Consider the following 26,513-nt stretch of genomic DNA (forward strand, 5'->3'; position numbering starts at 1 on the left):
GGGAGAGCTGGGAAATCTCCACCATCACTGCAGAAAGCTCCCTATGCTTCCAGGGATCAGCTGAAAGCTGCTGCCTGCTCCCTATCCTCAGTAGCTGTGGCTGCACTAGGGGCTGCTGACTTTAGTAGCATGGGGGAGGGTGGGAAGGGAGACACCCACCTGCCCTGCCGGAGGCCCAGCAGGCAGAAGTGGTACCTTTTGCCAGCCATCAGCATGCTTGATAAATGGACACAGGCACTGGAAAAGGAGGAGCAGGTGGAGGGCAAGCGACACCAGGGGATTGATGGGGAAACAGGATGCAACAACAGTGACTTGGGAGGCATGAGGAGAAGGGCAGGGACACCAGAGACTCAGGAGTAGAAGTGAATGAAATTCAGAATTTACATCCCATGGGGAACAGACATTTCAACATTTGCATTTGTCTCAGTTAGGGGCAAAAAGTTGAAATACTGAACTCTTTTGTGGAATGAAATAATCAAAAAATGTCAATTCGGAAATGTCAAAATGAAATGTTTTGAAACAGTTCAACATTAAACTGCATTTTTCTATCGTGGCATATTGTAGCACAGGAGTTATAGTTTGGGAGTCTGATTCCCCCATTCTCTCTTATGGGCCAGACACCCTAGCCTGACTACATCTTCAGTCATATGATTCCCATGATGCACCACACAAAGTGGTCAGAGAGAGTCCATGTTACATCATAAATGTAGTCCTCCAGGGGTCCCAGCCCAGGGGAATGGAACTCTGAACCACAGCTCCCATGGCACAATGCATCACATTAGGGAAATGCCATTTAATGTTGAACTGACTCAAAAGACTTTGGGTCAGTTCAACAATCTGAGATAGTCCGATTCAGGTCAAACCCACATGAAATATTTCAGTTTGATTTTCCCAATGGAAAACTGAAAATTTTAGGCAAAATTGACATTCTCCTGAAAATTTTCAGTTTTGCAGAAACTGTATTATCTGTCAAAATAATTCCAATGGAAAAATTCCCAACCAGCTCTACTTGGGAGTAAGTAGGAGTAAAGAAAGAATGAGTGTGGGTTAGGGTCGTCATCTTGGGTGGGTGGCAAAAGCTGCAACATATAGGAATTTGTGTGTGAGGACTCATCCAAAGATTGTTAAACTCCTGGGCAATGCTGGACATCAGCATGGAGAGGTGCTCAATCACTCAGCTGCCTTCTCAGCTATGCAACCTGTTTACCTGAATCACTCTCACAATAATTTCCTGAATCCCTTTAATCACAATGTCATATTCTTTTAAACAAGCTCAAACAGAACAAATATCAATAGTGGCACAATAACATAATTATACTGATTCCGAATAAGAGTAGAATGGCAGAAAGACCTTACTTCAAAATACAGCTTAAAGAAACCCCTCTCCTTTAAAAAAAAAAAAAAACAAACAAAAACCTCAAGTACCAACATGATGCCAAAAGGAACAGGAAAACAAACAAGTATGAAACATACTTATAAACATTTACTGAAAGACAAATCCCAAAAGTGTTCTCCTAAAATAAAAGTAAACAATATAAGAACTGGGAACCAATACATTGTTGTATATTAAAATATGAAAACGTCACATCTTTAGTTGAAACAATGGTGGTTTTAGCTAAAATCCTAGTTTATATTCAGAGCTCAGAATGAAATAATATACTTCTTTCAATAGTCTTTTTTTAAATGTTCTCAGAATGGTCAAATGGAAATAATGCAGCTTTAATTTCTATGATAGTAACATATGAAGCAGAACTAAAAAAGCAACTCTTTACATAAAAACTTCTCTTGGAATTGTGCAGAATTGAAACTCCCATCTGTTTCTAATAGTTTATGTTATGTCTTTCTATTTTGTACTGCTCTGCTATCGAGGTTTGCCAAGGCCAGTGACAGCAATGTTATTAAAATGTGTCAGTAAATGTTAACGAGCAGTACAGTTTTAATAAAATGGTCTTTATCTGGGGGAGGTATGCAATTTCTTGTTTGGGAAGAATAGCCACAGTCAATATGCTGCCAAGGATATCTTTCTTGTTTCAAAATCATTTTGTGATTATCCCAGATAAAACCCTAGCAGGAGTACAGAGGATGTTGTTAGAATTTATATGAAATAGGACGAGACCGAGTGAGAACTGATATTTTGTACAGACCTATTAAATGGGGTGGACTAACTGTTCCAAATATTCTAGTACTATCAAGCCAGCCAGCTCAAAGCAGTAGTGGATTGGGGTTCCTCTAACCTAGTGGCTCTCAAACTTTTGTACTGGTGACCTCTTTCAAATTGCAAGTCTCTGAATGTGACCCCCCTCTTATAAATTAAAAACATTTTTATATATTTAACCCCATTATAAATGCTGGAAGCAAAACAAAGTTTGGGGTGGACTTTGACAGCTTGCAAGCCCCTGAGAGGTCCAACCCGCAGTTTGAGAACCTCTGCTCTAACCGCGTAGCTCTCAACCTTTCCAGACCACTGTACTCCTTTCAGGAGTCAATTTGTCTTATGTGCCCCCAAGTTTCACCTCACTGAAAAAACTACTTGCTTACAAAATCAGACATAAAAATACAGAAGTGTCACAGAAAACTATTACTGAAAAATTGCTGACTTTCTCATAGTTACCATATAATTATAAAATAAACTGAAATATAAATATTGTACTGACATTTCAGTATATAGTATACAGAGCAGTATACACAAGTCGTATGACATTTTAGTTTGTACTGACTTCCCTAGTGCTTTTCATGTAGCCTGTTGTAAAACTAGGCAAATATCTAGATGAGTTGTTGAAGCCTCCTGGAAGACCTCTGCATACCACCAGTGGTTCCCATATCCCTGGTTGAGAACCACTGCACTAACCCAGACAACCACTGGGTCTTTATTGAACAAGAAAATTGTGGCAGCATAAACATCACTAGGCTACCATAGATTAATTTTTTTTTAAATCACGCCCTCTACAAATATACACAAATCCTTTAGCAAAGACTACTCCATGGGTTTGGAACTGAACTAGAGATAAGATCAATTCTTTTCCCCCTTACCAATGACATCCATTGCAAATAATCCAGACATTAACTCAAATCACAAACCAGATATCTTCAAAGATTGTGAAAGCCATGGAATAAACACAGTTGGCCAGCAATTCAGTAGAGAAATTTTCTAACTAATTTAGAGATCTAAACTAACCTTAACAGGCCTGCTCTTCCCTAGTATCAAGACTTCCAAGTCAGGCATTATGTTTCTCAACTTTCTAGAAAAATTGTTTTATAAAGAAAGCTACCATTTTAATAGACACAATGACATCTGGTCAATTAGGAAACAATAACATTATAAATAATTCATATCAATCTTTGCAGACAGCTTTCCTAATAAAAAAGCATCCATATATAACACACTGGGAAAAGGACATGAATAGACAAATTACCCCAATGGATTGGGGTTTGATTTAGAAAAAGAGAACCAGCAACCTCAGTCTGTAGCATGACAGAAGAAAATTTATTTAAGATACTATGTCAATGAACCTCACACCAGTCAGGTTATATTTTATAATGTTTGAGAAACTGTGGTGAAAGAGATTTTATGCATATATGGTGGACATGTCCAATCATTAAAGTAGTGGGATAAATCCATACCCAGATATCACAAATTATTGGATATAATGATCATTTGGTAATCCTCCTGAGGCTTTGTAGTGGAAATGGTCACACAAAAGGAAATGAAGAATTAATCTCTGATTTGCTAGCCTCCTATTGGAAAAAGAAAAATAACTTAGAGGAATGGTTAAAAAAATATGGGAGATTGTGGGGTTGTGGAAAAATTAACACACATTGGTACATATGTACTCAGCCTAATAGAGGGCAGAGAGATATTTAGATGTGTGGTTATCTTTTATTCAATACTCAGAAAAAATACATTTACCTGCAAAAAAAAAATTTATCCAATTATTTTTATAATACTGATAGCCATGTCTTGTCCATTAAATAGGTGTGTAACTGTGCCTCAGTAGGTCACAACTGAGGATGCCAAATTCAGGACGAACTGCTGAGAAATAGGGCAGATATACCCCCCAACACTGTTGGCTAATCCCCCAGGGGCTATATCAAACAAGCAACAAAAGTAAACTTCTGTTTCACTATGCTGGCTAACAAGAAGTTATAAAAGCAGTTTCCTTGGACATCTCAGTCCTTGTGTTGCCACTGAAAACACTGGATTTAAAGGTGAGTGGTTCTTTACAACCAGTCTCATCAATAAACGGTTCTTCAGATCCCAAACAACCAGTCACACACCTGGTCAATATATAACTTAGATCTTACCCAAAAATCAGGCTGATGCCAATCCTTTAGTATCTAAAATCTAAGGGTTTATTCATAAAAAGAAAGAGAAACAGGTGAGAGTTAAAATTAGTTAAAGGAATCAAAGACATACAGTAACTGCAAAGTTCTTGGTTCAGGCTTGTAGCAGTGGTGGAATAAACTGCTGGCTTAATAAGTCTCTGGTTGCTTCCAAATCATTAGAAAGTCCTCAATTCCTTGGTTAAAAAGCTCCCATTAGTATAAGTTCATAGTCCAGAGATTTGAGCAGGACAGAGGCCAAATGGAGGGTTTCCAGGGTCATTTATATCCTCTGCCATCTGGAGGGAAACCCATTGTTTCAGACAAAAAACTCAGCACCGGTAGTGGAAAATCACGCTGACCGGATAGTGTTTGTAGTCACATGGGCAAGTCACATGTTCATGCCCAATTTTGTTCAGTCATTGCAGGAAGCCATTACCTATATTCCAGACAGCATATTTATAGGACAGTCCACTCAGTGTAGATGGGTGTCTCCCATGGTCCATTGTGAGTCAAGTGTCCTTTTGATCAGCCACTCAATTTGAATAGTCCCTCCAAGATCTGCTGGCTAACTACTTTGTAGGCGTTGCCCCAGGAGCAAACATTTGAAATCCACGTATAAAGCCAATATTCATAATTTCTAATACAAAAATGATCCAGGCATACAGATAGCATAACTATAACCAGCAAATCATAACTTTTTCATAGACACCTCACTTGACAATCTTTGTACAAGATTTGTTGCAAATATATAACAGTGGTTGCAATAATGATCTATATGGTCATATTTTAATCAGATAACATCACCAGGTGTATATAGAGATTTCACTCAGTTTAATAAAATCACTAGAAACAGCATAGGTGTGGTATTGATGTTCACTCTGTAACATAGTAACACCCTATTAAATGAAAGATCTGATGGAGGAAGCTTATTTCCTACTCTCATTTCACTACCAATCTAAATAAATGAATTAGCAGCCAAAACATCCAGATAAAACCCCCACTCTAAATTATAACTTCCCCATGCTGGGGGTTTTGAGGGCCCTATTCCCTTCCTGTGTCTTGGGCTCCATCCCTTCCTGTTCTTCCTTACATGCCCTCGTGATGCCCTTCTCCGTCTGTTTCTTCCCCCTTTTCTCTAGTAATCCTCCCCCGAATCCTCATCCTCATCTCACACAGACGAAGCTAGAGTAGGTTTTCTTCTCCTGTGGGAAGGAAGTTGGTCCCCAAAGCCAGTGCCCTGCATGTACTGAAAGCCATTCACCAACATCTCACCCCTCATATTGCTGCAGGCCATGCATGGGGGAAAGTTACTCCCATCAAGTCTGAAGTCACTCCTCTCCCATCCCCATTCCTGCAGCATATGAATTGATCAGGGGTGGAGCTGATGTGCCTGTCTGGACGATTCAGCTCCTCTCCACCTCTTCCAGTGGCTGAGAAAGGCTTTGAAGCTGCTCCTTTCTCCAGACATAAACAGGTTCCAGAAGCGGCAAAAAAACACTGGGTTGGGGTCTGGGCCTCCACTCAGCTGTGACCACAGCTACACCAAAGGATTCTCCCACTTACTCAGAGCAGGAAGTGAGGAGATGGCTTCCAAGCATCACCATTCCAGTAGCACATCGCTATTTTACATACACTATTTCAACAGTCCAGCGCATGGAGTTCAGAGATAGCGCTCACGCTAGGGTGACCATATGTCCTATTTTGGCCAGGAGAGTCCCCTTTTTAAGCCCTGTCCCAGCTGTCCTGACTTTTGTTTTTTCGAAAGGAGGCATTTGTCCTGTTTGCTCTTGTTGACTTAATCAGTTGGCAAGAGCAAATGGGACAAACGTCCACTTTTGTCAAAAAAGTAAGGTGCGGTGCAGAGGAACGTATGTATGTGGGAGGGGAGCAGAGATGCCAGCCCTCCTCAGAGGATGAGGGAGAGCTGGGGCAGGGGGGAGCCTATAAAACACCTGCAGCCTGCAATTGATGGAAACAGCTGTTTAATACTGAGCCTTGTTTCCTCTTTCCTTTTAAGCTAATCTAATGCTGGTTTGAAAATTACAGAATGTTCGTCACTTATTGACTTAAGTACCATAATGAAACAGCGATATATTAAAGGGTCAATTAGAGTTCTATTCATCTTCCTAACAGGAAAAAAACCTGCAGAAATAAAAGTCTTATATAAATATGCTTTTCCATTCCCCAGGTGGGACAGAGGATGAAGATAATAACCAAATGTAGCAGTTCAGTGGCATGTTATTAGCAGAAGGGTATAAGAAACAAAGATGAAGTATTTTTTTGCCAAGAGCAGGGACTGGTCATAATAAGTCACACTGGTGCACAGCAGTAACTTCATGGTTAAAGGTCAGTTGGTGGTTACATGATGCCACTCTATTAGGTAGTACACCACACTGGCTAACAAGTAGATAAGAACAGTACCTAATATTTACTACCTAATAAGTTCAAAGCATTTTCTAGCAAACATATTCTTCCTTTTCCTAATTCCCTCACCCCACTATTCTACATCCTCAATCACAGGTGAAGATGGTAGGGTGTCCTCAGGTTTGAGGTTGTGTACTGAGCTCTGGTGACCACTTTATTTAAACATCGTGCTTTCTGGAGGTTCTTCTGAGTCAGAGACACCACAGAATGCATTGCCTCCCCTCTGACATCTGGAAAACCATGCAAGTCATAAGCTATGACAGCAGCCAGCCCAGCAGATATTTCTTCAGATCCCATGATGGATTTTAGCAAAGTTGATTCCAACAGAGACTATGGAGGTGGTGAAGTATTTTTGTACCCTAAACATAACAAAGTTCAGGGAGGGATTTGGATGAAGGTCTAAATTTTTCCATCCTGGTTCTGGCATCCTTAATGTCAATAAGACAATAGAGAAATAAATATAAACCTCTGTGTAAAATAATACCTGACAGACTGACAAAGGCAAAAAAAAATCACTAACAGCACTCCACACTCTAGATAGTGCAAACATTTGTTATATAAAAGAAAAAGTCCATGCTGAGACCCATGTAGTCTGAATTAACAGGAGTCCAAGAGGAGTATGGTTCAGCTTCATCTGTGAATTTTCAGCTTTGTACTTCCCCTTTTCCCCACCCTGATCTTTCCAGCATTGGATTTTATGCAGTATATGTGCAAAGGAGAATCTTTTGGGTTTCCCAAGATCTTCCAGAAATGCATTGCAATTTTGTGCTGTGCTGTTCCATTGCTCATTTGAATGCATCAGACTTCCTTAGTAATTATTATTCAAATTCATAACAAAAATGAAATAATTTTGTATATTGGAACACAAATGTACCTAAGATGACTGGAAAGGTTTCCCTAAAGGCTTTAAAATGGTACTGTATTGTTAATGTTTAGGATTCACTTTGCTGATAGGCATCTTCAGTGTTATCTGCAACTTACCCTAACGGGCCCTGACATAACAGACATTGAAAAAGACTCCTGGGCACAGTAAATTTCATTAAAGCAAAGAGAATCAATTATTTCTATTTCTCCTTTTTTTGTTAGATGGGAGAGGAAAAATTATAGGATTCCCAATTCTATAAGAAGGAAATCAATTAATTCAGATGGGAGTGTAAGCAGAATATTGTTTTTGTATTCCCTCTGGTCAAAACAAAATCACTTCAGTTTTATTAAAAATATAAATGATAAAAGAAGAAACAGCCATATGTTAAACAAATTATATCAGTGAAATAAGCATCCAGATTCATGAAAACTATAGCAGGCCAGGGTTGGGGTTCATTTTATTTATGGGACATCTTTCTGACAAATAGGATGTAGGGAACAGAGGACAGAAATATTAACCTACTCAGTGGGATTACCTCCAGTTCTGAGCTAAGGGTGGATAAATCCTTTCAGAGTTTATATAGGATGAACTGGAACATGGTGGGTTGCAGCATTTGTGTTTCCTAAATCTCCTCACAAATTGCTGCAAAGGAGACCCTCTTTACTGATCCATATTCAACTCATCAAAATATTCACAATTCCAATTAGGAAAGATTTTTCACCAGAGGTGAGAGCAGTGCCAACTCTAGGGTTTCTAATGCTTTAGGAAAGCTGGAAAACGTACACCCCTCACAGCTACTCTCCCCAAACAATCCCCAAATATTTTGCTGACCTAAGCAAATGCCTGTTCTGCTGATATGGAAGATGGGCAGCTCTGACTCCAGTGTATCAAATGCTGTGCAGATAGATGTCATTGCATGTTTCCATTTTTACAATGATGCATTTTGTAAATGCTGACAAACAGCTCTTATTTAATTGTTGATAATATCTATTATACAACAGAACTTCCAAATAAGGAGTCTATTGGAATTTTGCCATTGATTTCACAGGTAGCAGGAGTAGACCCTAGAACCAGTAATTCAAAGCACAAAATCTTGAGTGAACAAGAACTTTTGTCACTTGATCCATAACAGCATCCTGGGAAAAATGGGATTCAGACATTACACAAAAGATGTCAAGGAATCCCTCTAGTTCTGTAATACTACCTTTATCGGACACCACAAGTGGACTGATTACCTCTCCTTCACGAGGGCATCTTCTGGCAGGAAAATGCTCCACAAATAAATTAACTCTAGTCTAGGTCAACTTATTTCCACGGGGAAGAGCCAAAATTATCTTCTTATCTGAATTACTTCTCTTCCCTCTCCCTTCTGTGTGCTGTATCCCTCACTACTTCCATCAGTCACAGACTGGGGCTGAAGTTGTGTAGTTGATTTCTTACATTAATTTATTTCTGGGATTATCATCTCTCCAATCTGACTCAGCAGTTTTGCAATTTGGAAGCAGGGCATGATTTTATTTCTCATTATCTGCCACGATGGGCAAGAGGTTAAGCACTGAAACAACAAATACATACAGCTTGGGATTCTTCATCTAAGAATTGTACACTTTTGGAAGAACTCCATTGGTGGATGAAAGTGAAGGTTCTGGCTTGGCTCTTGAGTCCCTCAAACCACCTCCAGTATTGACACGAACCAAAGCAGCAGTTACAGATTGAAGGGAGATTTTAAGAAATTAAAGTTAGTGTAATGGTCTCAGCATAGTTCCTAGGGAATGTTTATCCCAATCAAAGAGCTGCTATTTGGCTCAATTATGTCTAATTAGACTATCTGGCACAGTTATGTCTAATTCAGGATTGGACCTAGAGCAGCAAGTGGCATTGTTTGTGGGGGACTAAGTGGAAATGATTATAGTATGTGGAAACTTCTTTACTGTGCATGGCTGTATTATACTCAGTTCTGGCCAGTGATAATTCCATCAACTCTCACTTTCAACAGCTCCTTTTCTTTTAAACCTATGGTAAATCAGAAACTCTTCAGAGCCCTATTTAAAGAGAAGCCTATATTGGAATTGAAAGAGGCGAAAGATTAATTTTAAGCAACACGAGAGTCTAAAGTATTCTGTCCTCGTGTCAAAATAAATCAAGTTTGAGAGACTCTGGGTGCAAATAAGAAGGCATCTGGATTGGATTCCAGGATTTTATGTGCATGATCAGCATCAGCTGAAATTTTCTTTATTAATGCCTAGAGTTGTTCTGACACATAGTACATGTAATTTTGATGCAGTGAACAAACTCAACAAGCACTTCAGTTGGCATTAAGTGTTACATTGGCATCATTTGTAAAGAGCTGTTACCTCCTGAGGAAAGAAAAAACTGGAAGCATGAGACTAGAGGGAGACTATTTCAATGTGTTTGGATCAATATCTGGCAGGAAGTCTGCAGGGTACAAATCCATTGCTACAAGTGGATGTCTTTATGGACACTAGCGTTTCTGCACTAATAGAAAAGAGAAAGAGAGAAGAATGCAGAAGCCGGGAGAAGTAATCCTAATGAAAGAGCAGATCTTAAATTAGCCTGAAAGTACAGTATCAATAAAGAACAATATTTAGCACTAAAGCAGATGCTATAGTTATAACAAGGTTAATGTTCAGTGGTATTGAGCAACAACATAAAATGTCACATCCTGCTGCCAGTGGAAATAATGGCTTCAGGTTACTATAGTATGCCAACAAAATCATATGCCATGCCCACAGGGAAGATTATCCATGTTAACACTATAATAAGAAAGCATGATTAAATCATCAAGGAACAAATACATGAGGGATATTATTGAGAAAGTTTATGCCAGCGATTGTAGTGGTCTCGAATATATTTTAACATCACAGTAACTCACACACTAATGATTAAATTGCACTACAGGGAGAAATCAGTAGGTGCTTTGACAGAAAGGTTAGAGAAGCAACTCTGGTGGCAGCATTAGTTAGTATATTAGTCATAATTCTTTACACCACCCCTCAGATAAACCAGAGTTTGACTTTATACACAGATGGTTATGATGACATCAGCCAAGGCCCATATAGTGCTCACACACACATTGCAGAGACAGCCTTGCACAGTTTAAACCACCACACAAGCCAACTGCAACTATCTGAAGAGTGAAGCCAGAGGTGGAAGTAAAACCTGGCTGCTCCAGATGAGGGATCAGACAGACGGCTAAGCTAAAAGAGCAACTCTGCTAACTCCAGCTACCAAAGATTATTGAAACACAGGGCAAGTCGACACGATGGCGCTACATTGGCGCAGCTACACCGCTGAAGTGCGTCTGGTGAAGACGCGCTATGCCAACAGGAGAGTGTTCTCCTGTTGACATAATTACTTCACCTCCATGAGAAGGGGAAGCTATGTCATCAGGAAAGCATCTCCTGCTGACATAGCACCGGCATGGACAGCACTTAAGTCAATGTAACTTGCGTCACTCAAGGGGGTGGTCTTTTTCAGAGCCCTGAATGGTGTAAGTTACATTGATTTAAGTGACAGTGTAGACCTACCCACAAACCGAGTCCTCTTCATTTTGTATGGTAATTACAAGATTAAAACTGTGTCCTTCATTTATTATCCAAATCAAAGATTAAATCCTGACTGGTACTGATCAGCAGGGCTAGATAAGGTGTAGATACCAGATCCACACCTAGAGCTCTGGTTCCTGGAGTCCAGCAATTACATCAGTCTCAGGTTTCAATAAAAAAAAATTATAAAAATAATTCTAGTCCTCATGCTGGCAAAGAAAAGCTTGAAAACAGAAAGCGAGAGTAATCACTGCGGCAACCATATGCCTGAGTCAGCAGATGATCTGAAACAATAGCTCTGAGATGGGTGAACTGCCCTATTCATCTCTATGAGGTATTGACTCCAAGCCCCATTGGTCTGGAATCCCAAGAAGAGAACTCTCTGAGTGACAGGAGAAGAGTGCGATTGGATAAAGAAGAAAGAAGTTCCTGTTGCTCCCTGCTGCCAGCACCTCTTCTGGATTGGGAGTGGGGGCTGTATTTAAGCCTGGGGCCACAGGGGCAGAGCCATAAGGGGCTGTGGGTTGTGGCATACTTAGGGCTCCAGATTGCCTTAATCCATTCCCGCTACGCACCTGCAACTTCTATTAGCAACTGCTCAGAACCTCTCAGAGTTTGACCTGTAGCCTTCAAGAAGGTCCCAGAAGCTCCTTAGTTTTTAGAATATATCTGAACGCTTTTTTCAGTGAGCTCCTCACTATATTTAAATTTAAACTGTTACAGTCTGTAGAATGAAGGCTTCAAACAGAGGTGGAAAGAATCTTCTGTGACCAGTGTAACAAAGTGCTCCAGCCATCTCTCAGGCAGCATGGATCTACTGCTGAGAAACAAGCTTGCAAGATAGCAATAACTTGTTTTTTTTCCCCACCCTTGATTTTGCTGAGAGTGGTTTTTATGTGCTCTTGGTTCATTTTATATAATGACCCATGCCAAAAATCATTAGGGAACAATTCAGTTGTGCTACATTAATGACTGACGTGATAAACAATGTCTTATTTTACTGCTCCACTACAGTAGCTTATAAACATAACCTTCTAGAGTTAAACTGCCTTCCCCTTTAGTAACCTTAGCCAAATCAGGAAGTGCTGCCTTCCCCAGTATAATAAAAGTTTAATGGCTGATGCTGTGCAATGATACTTAAATGCACAAGGGACTAAGACTCTGCAGATACAGGGCCAAATTCTATCCTAGTGCACCTGCTGAGGGATTATGAATGTCCCAATTAAATTAATGGGAGCTGTGCACATGCAATTAAGCGCTGAATTTGTGTGTTCCCCCTATTCATTAATTTGGCTGGCAGTCTAGAAAAAGCTATCCTTCTCAGGGCTAATCATCAATAACAGCTGTGTCCACTAGAGTATCATGGCACATTAGTATATGTGAGCCAGTGTTGCCATCCCCTCTCTCTCCTTCTCTACAATTCCTCTCTTCACCTCCATGCACAAAATATACCATCCAGGGAAGTTTGTGCTCATAGTTCAGCAGTTGAATGTATTGTCTGGCAAATTTCAGCACTCCCAGGCATGCTAGGTTGGCAGGGGGTGGGAAAATGAGAAACTGCTGGGGGCATCACTAGTAATAATGGACAAGCTCGGCCCTCCCACAGTAAGCCATATGGAAGAGGGGTTAAAGTGGAATCTCTTCAAGAGTCCCCCCTCTGATACAATCCCTCACCAGTTATTCCATTGGGGACACCCACACACAACAAATCACAGGGCTTTCCCAAAACCTAGTGTATCCACTGGGAAATCTGTGGGACCTTCGGCAAGCCATCCATGCGAGCTCTGTGCAGTATGTAGCCCCCCCTTCCCACTTTCTCCCTTGCAGTGTGCCTTCAATGGAGCTCCACTACCAATGACTCCTACTGTCCACAGGTGCACCAGGGATCCCCCCTTATACACACTCATAAAGGGGGTCCCCACCTACAGAATAGGCAATACAGATCCAGGCCCTAAGTTGTATGGTTTTTTCCAAGGAGTCCTTATGCGGTTCTTGGGGTGCGTTGGTGTAGAACCTCAGGCTTGGCCCCACAAATCATAGGGCTATCCATTCCCCACCCCAGCCTGCTCCCGTGAGAACCTCCATGCAGATCTCCCTCCTGCAGAGCAGGGTCCTAGGAAGGGGCAATGATGCCATGGTCTGATGGGAAAGATCCACATGTGGAGGATTCCATCTGCAGGTAGATCTTGGGGGTGCAATCCAGTCCAATATACATGTTATGATTAGTGGGTGACATGCTTTATAAATGAGAGAGGTACTATAATTGTATTGTAATTCTTACTCATAAGGGGGCAGCATTAAGGCTGTGCATGCAAGCCAAATTGTAGCAGTGTGTGACTCCAGAGTCCTTAGCCATGCTAATGTAATGTTCTCTGAACACAGTTTTAGTATGGAACAGAAACTCAAGTGGAGCTACACTGTTATATGTTTTCTTCCAACTGCCTCAAATTTTCCACTTCACTGTAATTCTGTGCTGTCACCCTGCAGAGAATCTGAAGTAGAAATGTACAAAACTCCTTCAAATAATTTTCATACAAGTGTTTTTCTGTTTGTTTTTTATCTATTTCTAGCCAAATCAATCATTACACTTCCACCTGGATTTAAGGAAAAAGAGACAATGCTTAAAAATAGAGAAAAAGAGGAAGAAAGGGGAGAAAAAATAGGAACTTTCAACTATGACATATTAATAAAACTAGTTTTTATCTAGAGTTTTGTCTACAGAAGGCTGCATCTGTCAGCAAGGAACAATGTAGCTAGCAATATTTCAGGAATATATGGATCACGTTTCTGATTTAATATTTACCTCCTTTTCTTCCAGGATCTGGCCTCTGCCTTATACAAGTAAGCTCTGGACCTTTTGGAAGTCAGGGACCAGCTGCCATGGATGTTGTTGAACAGAAGCAAATCCATCTCTAGCTGAAATTTCCAAAGTACTCTTCTTCTAAGTGCCAGGCTCCAACCTTTCCAGAGGAGGGGCAAGAAAATCCAGGGAGAAATGGGGATAATAAAAAGGAAGAGTTCACCAGTGACAGAAGGGAACTGTAGGAGAGCCAGCTTTGGCACCAGTGATTTAGTGTGACAGAGCCAAAATGTGCAGATTCTTTTTTTTACAGTAAAAAAAAAAAGAAAGAAAAAGGTGAGATATTAAATGATTTCATTAAATTTTAGAGACATGCTAATTAAGAGGATTGGCTCATTTCAGACCTGGATTTACAATGACATCCTTTTAAAAGCATGGCAGACTTGCTGGTCACCGATAAAGTCCCACGTAATACATGAGGGTTTCCACCACAACATTTCTACAGGGAGAGCAAGAAGTCTCCTTTAGCTACTGACATTATCCTAAAAGGGCTGTTTAAGGATTACCTTATTACCAGAAAGTAGTCTTCCATCCTTGCATCAATGCAAAGAATGGTTGTAGCTGATTTTATAGTGTCAAATGTTTATCTGGTTGTTTTAAAATCACTACGAGGGAGAGACTACAAATAAATGGTCACAATGTGGAGAGTCCCATGGGAGACTGCTGCAATTTCCCCACTACAGAAGGGATGTGGACAAACTGGGGAGAGTCCAGCGAAGGGCAACGAATATGATCAGGGGGCTGGGGCACATGACTTACAAGGAGAGGCTGAGGGAACTGGGATTGTTTATTCTGAAGAAGAGAGAGTGAGGGGGGATTAGATACTAGCCTTCAACTACTTGAAGGGGGGGGTTCGTAAGAGGATGGAGCTCGGCTGTTCTCCATGGTGGCAGATGACAGAACAAGGAGCAATGATCTCAAGTTGCAGTCGGGGAGGTCTGGGTTGGCTATTAGGAAATACTATTTCACTAGGATGGTGGTGAAGCACTGGAATGGGTTACCTAGGGAGGTGGTGGAATCTCCATCCTTAGAGGTTTTTAAGACCCGGCTTGACAAAGCCCTGGCTGGGATAATTTAGTTGGTGTTGGTCCTGCTTTGAGCAGGGGAGTTGGACTAGATGACTTCCTGAGGTCTTTTCCAACCCTAATCTTGTATGTTTCTATGATTCTATGACCCACTTCCTCAATTTCCTCAGACCTGCCATTCTCTCACTGCATATCCCTGTAAATTTTCATGAACCAGAGGCAATAGAAAAATTGTTTACATTAAAGAAACTGATCCCACGTCAAACAATGTACACCTGAACAGGCTTCACCTCTCCACACAACTTAGAAGGGTGTTTCTGATTGCTGAGCCCCATCTGTGGATGTTATAGCTGTGCATTAAGTGGAACAAGGCAAGGAATGTTCTGAGGCATAATTATGAGCAGTCAGACTTCGTGAGATGGCTATTTAGGCATTATAAGCCATGCTTGGATGGTTTCAGTAATTTGTCCATAGGCCAAGAATCATCATTAACCTATGACAGAAAAGACACATGAGAGCAAGATGCAAAATTTAGTCTATGAATATCCACAGAACAACAAGTACAACTGCATTACTTCACCTGTAAAACAACTATCAGTAACAATCAATCAAATTATCCCACATTTCTTTCTTTTGGTGACTTCTGCTAAGAGGCACTGACAGGGATTGCTGCCTACATCCAAATTAACAGCATGCATTTTCACCACTCCCTGAGGCCAGTTGTTCTCCTCACCAGCATCCAAATCAGGACTTGAACTCCTAGCACTGAAGTACAGAAGGTCAGTGCACTAACGGCCAGAACATTAGTATACTGAATCAGCCAACCAGCTGCAGTTCTGTTTCTTAATGAAGAAGCTAAGGAAACACCATGTACATTTTAAAATTATATAATAAACATAAAACATTAAGAGCTATAAATAAAAAATACCATAGATTCCTGCTACTGACTGTAAAATCTTATAAAGTATACACAATTCATTAACCTAAAATCCTACAGTTCTCAAAGCACTTGCTCCTGCAGGTGAGACTTATGGAACTTTTCATTCTCACATTCCTGAGAAATAAAATGGATACAATGATTTACCATAACATTCTGTTGTCCCTTCCTCTCTTAAAAGCCAGTCATAGACTACACATAAATCTGTCCTTTCAACTAAAGTAATGAATACATTACCTTATGTCCATTTGGTTTTAATAAAAAAGTTTGGCACTTTAAAAAGTTAAGCAACAGTCTACTTGCAAAAAGTTGATGATGGAGGATATTTTTTTCTAGTTTAGTTTTTAAGGAAAGGCGCTCTCTAAGGATCTATATGGCGCCTTGGTGCAGCAGAATTACAATGACTATTTTTAACTTGAAAGGATTTTAATTTAGAATTTCAACGGGACTGCATAAGATGAGACAATTCTTGCAATATGATGGACTTGGATAGACATTTCATATTAAAACAAGTTATAATTGTACATTTAAATCACTTGCACAATATCAGTTATACAATTATTTGAGTGTGATACACTCTATTTAGAGCTCATATGGTTTGTAGAGATGAAGCATAATATCCCGTGAGTAGTCACTACTGACAGTAGAAACACGAGTTACAACAAGCAGGGAAAAAATCATCCTAAAATGACATCTTGGATAGTAGTCCATGTTCAGAGGCTAGTGCAAGGTGTGTTTATTCACTCACCAAAACTACACAACAATTATGTTTAAATTCAATAATTGTTTTGCCTATTTGGGAAGAGCACTATATAATAATGAGCGAAATCCATGCATATTCTCACTCCATTGACTGTAGAATCATAGAATATCAGGGTTGGAAGGGACCTTAGCAGGTCATCTAGTCCAACCCCTTACTCAAAGCAGGACCAATCCCCAACTAAATCATCCCAGCCAGGGTTTTGTCAAGCCTGACCATAAAAACCCCATAAGGAAGGAGATTCCACCACCTCCCTAGGTAACCCATTCCAGTGCTTCACCACCCTCCTAGTGAAAAAGTTTTTCTTAATATCCAACCTAAACCTTCCCCACAGCAACTTGAGACCATTGCTCCCTGTTCTGTGATCTGGTACCACTGAGAACAGTCTAGATCCATCCTCTTTGGAACCCTCTTTCAGGCAGTTGAAAGCAGCTATCAAATCCTGCCTCGTTCTTCTCTTCTGCAGACTAAACAATCCCAGTTCCCTCAGCCTCTCCTCATAAGTCATATGCCCCCTAATCATTTTTGTTCCCCTCCGCTGGACTCTTTCCAATTTTTCCACATCCTTCATGTAGTGTGGGGCCCCAAACTGGACACAATACTCCAGATGAGGCCACACCAATGTCGAATAAAAGGGAATGATCACATCCCTCCAGCGTATCTACCACTCCTCCCAGTTTAGTGTCATCTGCAAACTTGCTGAGAGTGCAGTCCATGCTATCCTCCAGATCATTCATGAAGATATTGAATAAAGCCGGCCCCAGGACTGACCCTTGGGGCACACCGCTTGATACCGGCTGCCAGCTAGACACGGATCCATTGATCACCACCTTTTGAGCCCGACGATCATGCCAGCTTTCTATCCACCTTATAGTCCATTCATCCAGCCCATATTTTTTTAACTTGCTGGCTAGAATATTGTGGGAGACCATATCAAAAGCTTTGCTAAAGTCAAGGAATAACACATCCACTGCTTTCCCCTCATCCACAGAGCCAGTTATCTCATCATAGAAGGTAATTAGGTTAGTCAGGCATGACTTGCCCTTGGTGAATCCATGTTGACTGTTCCTGATCACTTTCCTCTCCTTTAAGTGCTTCGGAATTGATTCCTTGAGGACCTGCTCCATGATTTTTCCAGGGAGGTGAGTCTGACTGGCCTGTAGTTCCCTGGATCCTCCTTCTTCCCTTTTTTAAAGATGGGCACTACATTAGCCTTTTTCCAGTCAACCGGGACTTCCCCCGATCGCCATGAGTTTTCAAAGATAATGGCCAATGGCTCTGCAATCACATCCGCCAATTCGTTTAGCATCCTCAGATGCAGAACACAGGAGTGACACAGGGATGAACTTGATCCAAAAAACTAGACTGCAAGTCAATGCTCTTTTGATCTCTTTTCTATAGAATTCCTAAACTAATCTGTAGAATTCTATAGCTGGGGTGTAATTCTCTATTAAATTCTATGAGGTTTTAAGATCAATTTCTATACAACACCTTTGAATGTCTATAGTGATTCTATTCTTATAAAATTCTACAGGACTGCTCCCATAAGGGCTGATTTTCCCCCAACATTTTAGCTCAAAAGCAGCAGTTTCCTACTACTGACATTAAACATCAAAATTAAGTGCATTATTTTATCTATGTTTAGTGTTAACTAATTCCAGTCTTCTACACTGACTGCCCTGCTGTTGGACACACATTCTGGTCTGCAGTAGCATTAGTACAAGCTAAAAGAAAATGTAGATGCCATTCAGATCAACTTAACATTATGTTTTGTTTAAATTATTATCGTAAACAATCTGAGCATACACATACAGTCAAGATTTGTTAACAGTATTACTAGTTACATACTAGACATTTTCAACCTAAAACTAAATATCTATTAGACTATTAATATTCAACAAAAAATTCTTCTTAATGGCTGATCAGAGCTTGTGCTTTGCTTTTGACTCACTGACAAGCTTGATCAGTCAGGAACAATCAAGATCACAGCTGCAATTGCAGCGCTAACTCAGTAAAGACACAAAACCTCAGGAGGAGCATTTATCTAACAAGGAAGGAGAGTGGTTTTATTGCAATGTTCATTATACCAGTGGCTCAGTCAATACCTCCTCCTCACATATTCTTTCGTTAAAAGTCATTTATATTAACAAAGCCAGAGATCTCCAACAAGAGACTCAGCTGTAAATATTTATTAACATTTCAGGTTTAACTGATTTTTGCCACATTCTCCCTTCACATGGTTTTCCTGCTTAGCAATTTTTATTCCCCTCTAAAAGGGCAGCTCCTAGCATGAAGCTGTTTTTGTAAATCTGTATTATTTGCCTATAATCTAAACTTTAAAATTAAGGAAAGAGGAAGGATAGTCTTGCGGTTAAGCTACTGGACTGGGATTCAGAAGATCTGGGTTGAATTCCTAGATCATCTGGGAATATATAAGCCTCCGAAATATGATAATTCGCACATGTTCAGCAAAAGCAGGTTAGAGTTTGGCAGCATTATTCTCCTAAAATTCTGTCTCAGAAAATGCTGATCTTTTTGTAAATCTGGTCCAAGGAGTCTCCAGTAAGGCATCCAAAAAAACAAGGAACATGCATTTAGTGCCCATCTGTGAAAAGTTTGGTTCAAATGATTTGCCTATGCCTTGCGTAGGAAATATTTGGCAGAGGCAGGGATAGAATCCAGTTTTCCAGGGCAGCATTCAACGGCCTTAACTATGAGACCATACTTTCTTTGTCTGCAATCCCTGACCTCATTCCACCGCTACACACCTTCCAATTTCTGCAATAAATGAAGTAGGGGTTATACAGACAATAGACTCCTTCCCTATGCAACCCTGATTTATCCCCAGAGCAGGTCCATCCTCTACACTAAATGAGGCAGGGTTCCGGTGGAAAAAACAGTACGTGATCATGTAATTAAAGACTGTGTATTCATAATGAAGGCACACAAGGTAGCCCAATTAAGGTTGCACAGACCATCTTTATTATGGCATTTCCTAACTTTTGAATATTTGACTTTGCAAGCTCAGTAATATATTTTAATGTGCCGTTATATTTCTAAATGTAATATTCTAGGTTTCTTAAAAAAGACAAAACATTTCTATGATGTGCAACTATAATTCCACCCTTTTCCCCATTGTCTGCAGGATTTGAGTCCTAGACTTTCAGCCCTGTAGCTCAGACCTCTACCAATTGAGCTAAAGGATTAATTACAACAGCTGCTATTAGTTGACAGCCATAATACACAATCTAAAGTAGCCCCTAGCAGAGGATTCATAACCTAAGTTCTTAAATTTGACATATTCTTTCTAAGAAGTAGTGCAAGAAAGTGATGGAGAGTTATGTTTGCCATATTAGAGTGCTAAATTCTATTCCCAGCTTTTGTACTGTATTGAATTTCAGCCCCAATCTTATTCCTTGCATGCCCTAAATTCTTATAAAATACTAATTTCTAACATACAAGAAATGAAACACTAGAAAGCAGTTCTGTTAATATAATATTTCTGTGCTACAAAGGTATTCACTTGAAATGGTTTCTGATAAAACAGATATGAAACAGGTGAGAGAAAATGATTGATCTGACTGACTAATAAGATTTCCAAACCATGAGTGCAATCAGTGCAATTTACTACCAGCAGTAAATTGCACTGCATATATTTATGGCTCAAAATTCAATAACCTCATCACTTAATTACCAGCATAAATAATTTTAAAATATTTTTTAATTTTCACTTCTATAATGGAGAGTTCTATTTAAACAACACAACAGGGTGTAAATAGTGCTGTACTGATGTAATGTTAGGTATGTAAGACCAAGGTAGAGTGCCACAACCAGCATTCTAGACATGAAATAATAAAAAACAATACATGTACTGAATTACTTTATTGTAATTAACTGCATTAATAGAAGGTTTAATAATTGAAGTGAGACCAGCACAAGAACCGTATTCTATTAATTCATGCCTAATGGTGTTGGTAGCACCCAACCTTAGGCCTCATTCCAAACATGTTAAGCCTTAATATAAAATCATTCCATCTTGGTTGTCACACACAAACTCTACATTATGCATGTATTTTACCTGGTATGGCGGTTCTAAGCAAGGCTCTTCATTAAACTTAAGCCCTACATTCACCCTCTATGGGGAGAAAGCTGTGCCTGGATTACTAAGGGACAGCTCTGCTGCAGGCCAGTGCAAAAGTTGTTGTCGCTGAGGATAAGGCAGGGAGGAGTCCCTGGGTCCATGATTAAACAGATCCAGTGCCCTAACACATCATGTATTCCATTCTGTAAACATTAACCAAGGGTTTTAAACATTAATGAAATAGAAGCTACTACTACATTCTTTGAGTCATGAGTGTAACCAATACATATTGCAATTTACATTAATAATACGCTGAACACAGCGAAGATTAGAAAAAGCAGCACCACAAATAAATTAGGAAAAAGGTTCACACTGACACATATGACAGTTACATCATTGAGACCAAAGGGAATGCAACCACTTTTCAACAGATATGACTTGCGCGGTGCTGTGTATAATCTTCCACCTTGATTTGGAATGTTATTCATTATCAGCTTATTACACCAGGCTTAAACTATTCACACACCAATCTTAAAGTCCAACAGAAGTTTGACATAATGTTGAGTATAGCCTTTCCCCGCTCTGTTAGTTTAATTAAATTGTACAGTCTTGGAAGGTAAATAGAAATATAGGGCTAAAGCAGTTTCCGAATCCTCGTATTATTGATGATACTCTATTCAAATATGTTTTGGAACCCCTACTTCTGACAGAAACTGAATTATTTTTAAAAGTAGTTGTCTAAAACTGTGACCTTAAAAGTATGTGTTCCACAGCTTAAAGGCACTGAAAGAAACAACCCAGCAGAAGTGACTATGCTTCTTCATGATAAATCTGCAATCATCTGCCCTTTACTATGTTTGCAATATCTGTTCAGAATTCAGAAGGATCCCAAGAACTAGGTACACAGGGAAAAAATACATTGAATACAATTCTAATAGGCCTAATAAAAGTTATTAGCTTGGTAGAACACACCCCCTTAAGGTACACTGGATCTGCCTACCCTGTGTAAGGTGTGAGGTCTGCTTCTAAAGAACCTCTCTTTAGGATGTTCCTATTATGTTTGCATGATAATTTGAGAAGGGTCCAAAGTCACCAGTTTGGATCCAATGGCCCCAATAATGTGATGCAAAAATTTTAACTGGAAGTTCAGTGTTCCTGTTTAACAATGTTCCTGCTTAAAACCAGGAGTGTCTGCACTTGCAGAAAGGAAGGGGCGAGGAACTGAGAAATATATTTATTTCCTTCCTTAAAGAACACTGTTCTGATAACAAAGGAAGGAGGCTACACTGCTTAGAAAACAAACTGGTGTTATGGTAAGTGCACTGGCTGGATACAATGTAATTTTAAAAAACAAAATATAAATATGTGAATATATTAACCCTGTAGCACGTTGTTCCAGTACAGTCATTTGTAAAGCTAAAGTGGCAAGACACAGGGAGGTTATTCCAAATGGTAGGCAATGCAATGGAGAAGATTTTTGCACTAACAGTGGCAGATAGAATGAAAGGACAGAGACATTAACTTTAAGGTTCTTGGGCAGGGACTGTCTTTTTGTTCTCTGTTTGTACAGCATATAGCACAATGGGTCCTGGTCCGCGACTAGAGCTCCAAGGCACTACCAGGAAATATATAATCATCATCATACACTAGATTACTGTATACAGAGATAGAGAGAAACAGGGAGGCTGCAGAAATCTAAAGCTTCTTGTGCTTTGGTTTTGTGTTTGTAATGTACAGTGGCCCTGGATAATGTAAGAGTAAATAGGAGGATAAATGGAGGCTGTGCGTACAAACACAAACTCCTTCAACCATTACCAACACAACCAACCAAGGAATCTGTTTGAAAAAAAAATCCACAATACCATATATAAGAAACCTTGACTATGAGTTATTGGGACATTCCCCCTAGTGTGGAAGGCAGTTATCAAGCAGGGAACCATGAGCCACAGCACCAACGTGCCCTAAAGAATTTTGTAAGGAAGATTCAGCTAATACCTGGACAAGTAGAAGTCGGCCTTTGGCTCATCCATCCATTCCACAAAAACAGCAAAACACAGAAATGAATGCTGCATTATACCCTATCAAAAGGGACACAATTGCTTTGATAGTGAAGTGTTTAAAAAGCTCTGCAGGCCCTCTGCCACACACATCACACAAAATGCACTGACCCTTCCAGTAGCCAAGTTTGAGTTTAGCAGCAAGACATCCACATTTTCCAACTGGCAAGATACGACGGTGACACTGTAAGACTTTAGTGTACAGCACCATTACCTCCTCAGTTATATATCAGATCACTGAGCCAAGAGATTCATGAAATGAAGTAGCTTCCACTGGTGCATATTTTTCTAACTGTTTCAAATTTTACTAAATCATTTTTTGCAGGGGCAGAATGAGGGGGTGGAATCCTCTGGGGCCTCCCAATTTCCTTCAAAGGTTCCACAATGCACTGGAAATCTTTAAGGAGCAGATGCTGAACAGGTACCTCATAGTGGTGTATATGTGAAGCAAATGAGTGGCAATGTGACTGTGAGACAAAGATGGGAGAAATGAAGGGGCAATATGGTGGAAATGCACTTGAAGTAGATGGAAACCCTACAGCTCCATCAATTCAATCTAATATCCTGAATCACCTCCTTGAGGTGATGTAACCCCTTGGCCATACACTTCCAACTGGGGGGTGGGAGGATAATCTTCCCTGGAAGCCCCTCAGTGAGAGATAAAATGCTTACATGCAGGAAAAAAAAAAGGAAAATTATGTTCTATTGCACAGGTTCTACACATTTATCCTGATTTACAAAGGCAATCAGCGGTAAAACTAACCTGCCTGTAGTGGCATGGATGGCTATGAAGTTGCATTCAAATCAGGAGTGAATATAGTTTGAGGGGACAGGAAGGAGGAAGGGAAGGAAGAGGGAGATTTGGTATTAGTTTCTCCCATGTATTCTGAACCTACAGTAATTGTTAATCAATAAACACATAAATGATGGAACAAGGAATCTTGTATATAATAAAATATTCATAAAAACAGCAGACTGAAAGCTACTACCTTCAGATAAACATCTGCCAACCATGCAGAACCACATAAAAGAGAAGGGGGAGAAATTTTATTTACTTAATCCACTGGAGCCTACAACAATTATAATAGCATTCAATTCTATACATACAAGCAGAAAACATGCATGAGCATGTGAAAGGATTCTTCTTAACCATAAAAGATCATTTAGGCTGCCATCTGGAATTCATGCAAGGCTTAGGTCCAAGATACAGAAATAAGCAATAGTCTTTTTGCTCAGGGGCAGTGCTGAATGAGTCAAGCATATTAGGTCAGCATTGTTAAACAAATGCAAAATGAAAGTGGTGTCATGTCAGCTATTTTTCATTCTTTTGTATTAGCATCACAATGTGTTAGTAAATTTGGTGTTTAGATATAGAAGACAAATATAGATGATTTGATGCGAGCAAAAACTAATAGGATAACCTAAACTATGTTATCATTCAAACAAGATCACAGAGGTTAGTGCCTGAACAGATCACATATGAAATATTAAACCGATACAACACTTGGGCTGAGCATTGCAACACCTGACTTTTAGGTGCCCAGAAAAATCACTGGAATCCAGAAAGCCTGCATTAGGCACCTAGCCTCCCTATGCATGCACGGGTGCCTCAGATCCACAAAAGCCAGCACACCAGGAAAGGAGCCAGCTAAGCTAACCAATGGGAGAAGCTGATGAGAGGGACATGTCCTAAGCTCCACACCTCTCACAGAGTTCAGCGCCTATCTCAGCTTGCAGTTCACAGAAAGAACCCTCTCCTGTAGTCAGGTAGCTAAGCAGCTCTCGCAACTCCACACAAAATGGCTGAGGAACGGAGATGACTTGTAACAGATGACTAAACCCTGATAGGCCGCAGGCACTGAATTCACATGGCAAATTTGTTTCATAACTTGAGTCCTATTTACTATTTACCATGGCTATTCTAATTATTCCCTGACACAGAACTAATGTAAAACTCAAATTAATGTTCTGAAAACTGACTCAACCAGCCTAAAAGAGAACTATTAAATACTATTAGATAAACCTGTCAATTTATAAAGCCTTTCAAACATGTAATATACAGCAAATTAGGTAAATGTACAAAGAGGAAGCCATCATAATGTGAATTCTTGACACTATACAAAACAGCAGTGTCATAAACAGATAGCTAAGGGTTAATGTCTCTTTCACCTGAAGCACCTGACCAGAGGACCAATCAGGAAACCGGATTTTTTCAACTCTGGGTGGAGGGAATTTTGTGTCTGAGTCTTTTGTCTGTCTGCCTGCTTTCTCTGAGCTTTGGAGAAGTAGTTTCTGCTTTCTAATCTTCTGTTTCTAAGTGTAAGGACAAAGAGATCAGATAGTAAGTTATATGGTTTCTTTTCTTTGGTATTTGCATGAATATAAGTGCTGGAGTGCTTTGATTTGTATTCTTTTTGAATAAGGCTGTTTATTCAATATTCTTTTAAGCAATCGACCCTGTATTTTGTCACCTTAATACAGAGAGACCATTTGTATGTATTTTTTCTTTCTTTTTATATAAAGCTTTCTTTTTAAAACCTGTTGGAGTTTTTCTTTACTTCAGGGAAATTGAGTCTGTACTCACCAGGGAATTGGTGGGAGGAAGAAATCAGGGGGAGATCTGTGTGTGTTGGATTTGCTAGCCTGATTTTGCATTCCCTCTGGGTGAAGAGGAAAGTGCTTTTGTTTCCAGGACTGGGAACGGAGAGGGGGAGTCACTCTGTTTGGATTCACAGAGCTTGTGTCTGTGTATCTCTCCAGGAGCACCTGGAGGGGGGGAAGGGAAAAAGGATTATTTCCCTTTGTTGTGAGACTCAAGGGATTTGGGTCTTGGGGTCCCCAGGGAAGGTTTTTCAGGGGGACCAGAGTGCCCCAAAACACTCTAATTTTTTGGGTGGTGGCAGCAAGTACCAGGTCCAAGCTGGTAACTAAGTTTGGAGGTTTTCATGCTAACCCCCATATTTTGGACGCTAAGGTCCAAATCTGGGACTAAGGTTATGATATGGTGTGCAGCGGTTACGGGATAGACAAAATCCAGAAGCCAGTAGGAATATTATATTTTTCTTTTCTCTGCTAAGGGCTTTTTAGCAGAGAGAAACAGTTTGGTTTTAAAAGGGAACCAAAGAGAATTTTTTTTTCTGCTCTCTCTGGCAGTTTGTGGCTTGCATGTTAAGCAAGAAGCCATTACCAGATTGTTAAGGGTCTTTTGTGACAATAGCTCTCCCATTGAGAGTCATTACCAGCACTATATACATGCAAATAAAGTGGTTTTTCAGGTTTACTTAACATTGAAGATTAGCTAAAGGCACTGTTGCTAGGCAGACTCTAGGAGGCAACAGAGCCTGCAGTGCAGAAGATAAACACCGGAGGGCACCCCAACCCAAGAAAACAGGAACCATGACTTCTAAGGCAAAAATTGAGGCCGAAAAACAAATCAAAGAAGCTGAACACAGGCGACAACTGGAAATAAAACAAAAAGAGATGGAGATGAAAGAAAGAGAAGAACAAATCAAACAGGCAGCACACAAAAGAAAACTAGAAGAAGAAGAGTTGGCCCACCGAAGGAAACAAGCAGAAGATGAGTTGGCCCACAGAAGGAAGAAAGAAGAAGAAGAG

The 26,513-nt window shown here is 40.0% G+C and overlaps 1 protein-coding gene across 1 annotated transcript in view; it reads right to left on the minus strand.

The window, feature by feature from the left end:
* The window catches only part of KIAA1549L (KIAA1549 like), a 228,887-nt gene that overhangs the window by 169,219 nt on the left and 33,155 nt on the right, over positions 1–26,513 (minus strand). The gene's annotated exons all lie outside the window — the stretch shown is intronic.

This window comes from Gopherus flavomarginatus, chromosome 5 (genome assembly GCF_025201925.1).
Source record: "Gopherus flavomarginatus isolate rGopFla2 chromosome 5, rGopFla2.mat.asm, whole genome shotgun sequence".
In the NCBI taxonomy this organism is placed as follows: domain Eukaryota; kingdom Metazoa; phylum Chordata; order Testudines; family Testudinidae; genus Gopherus; species Gopherus flavomarginatus.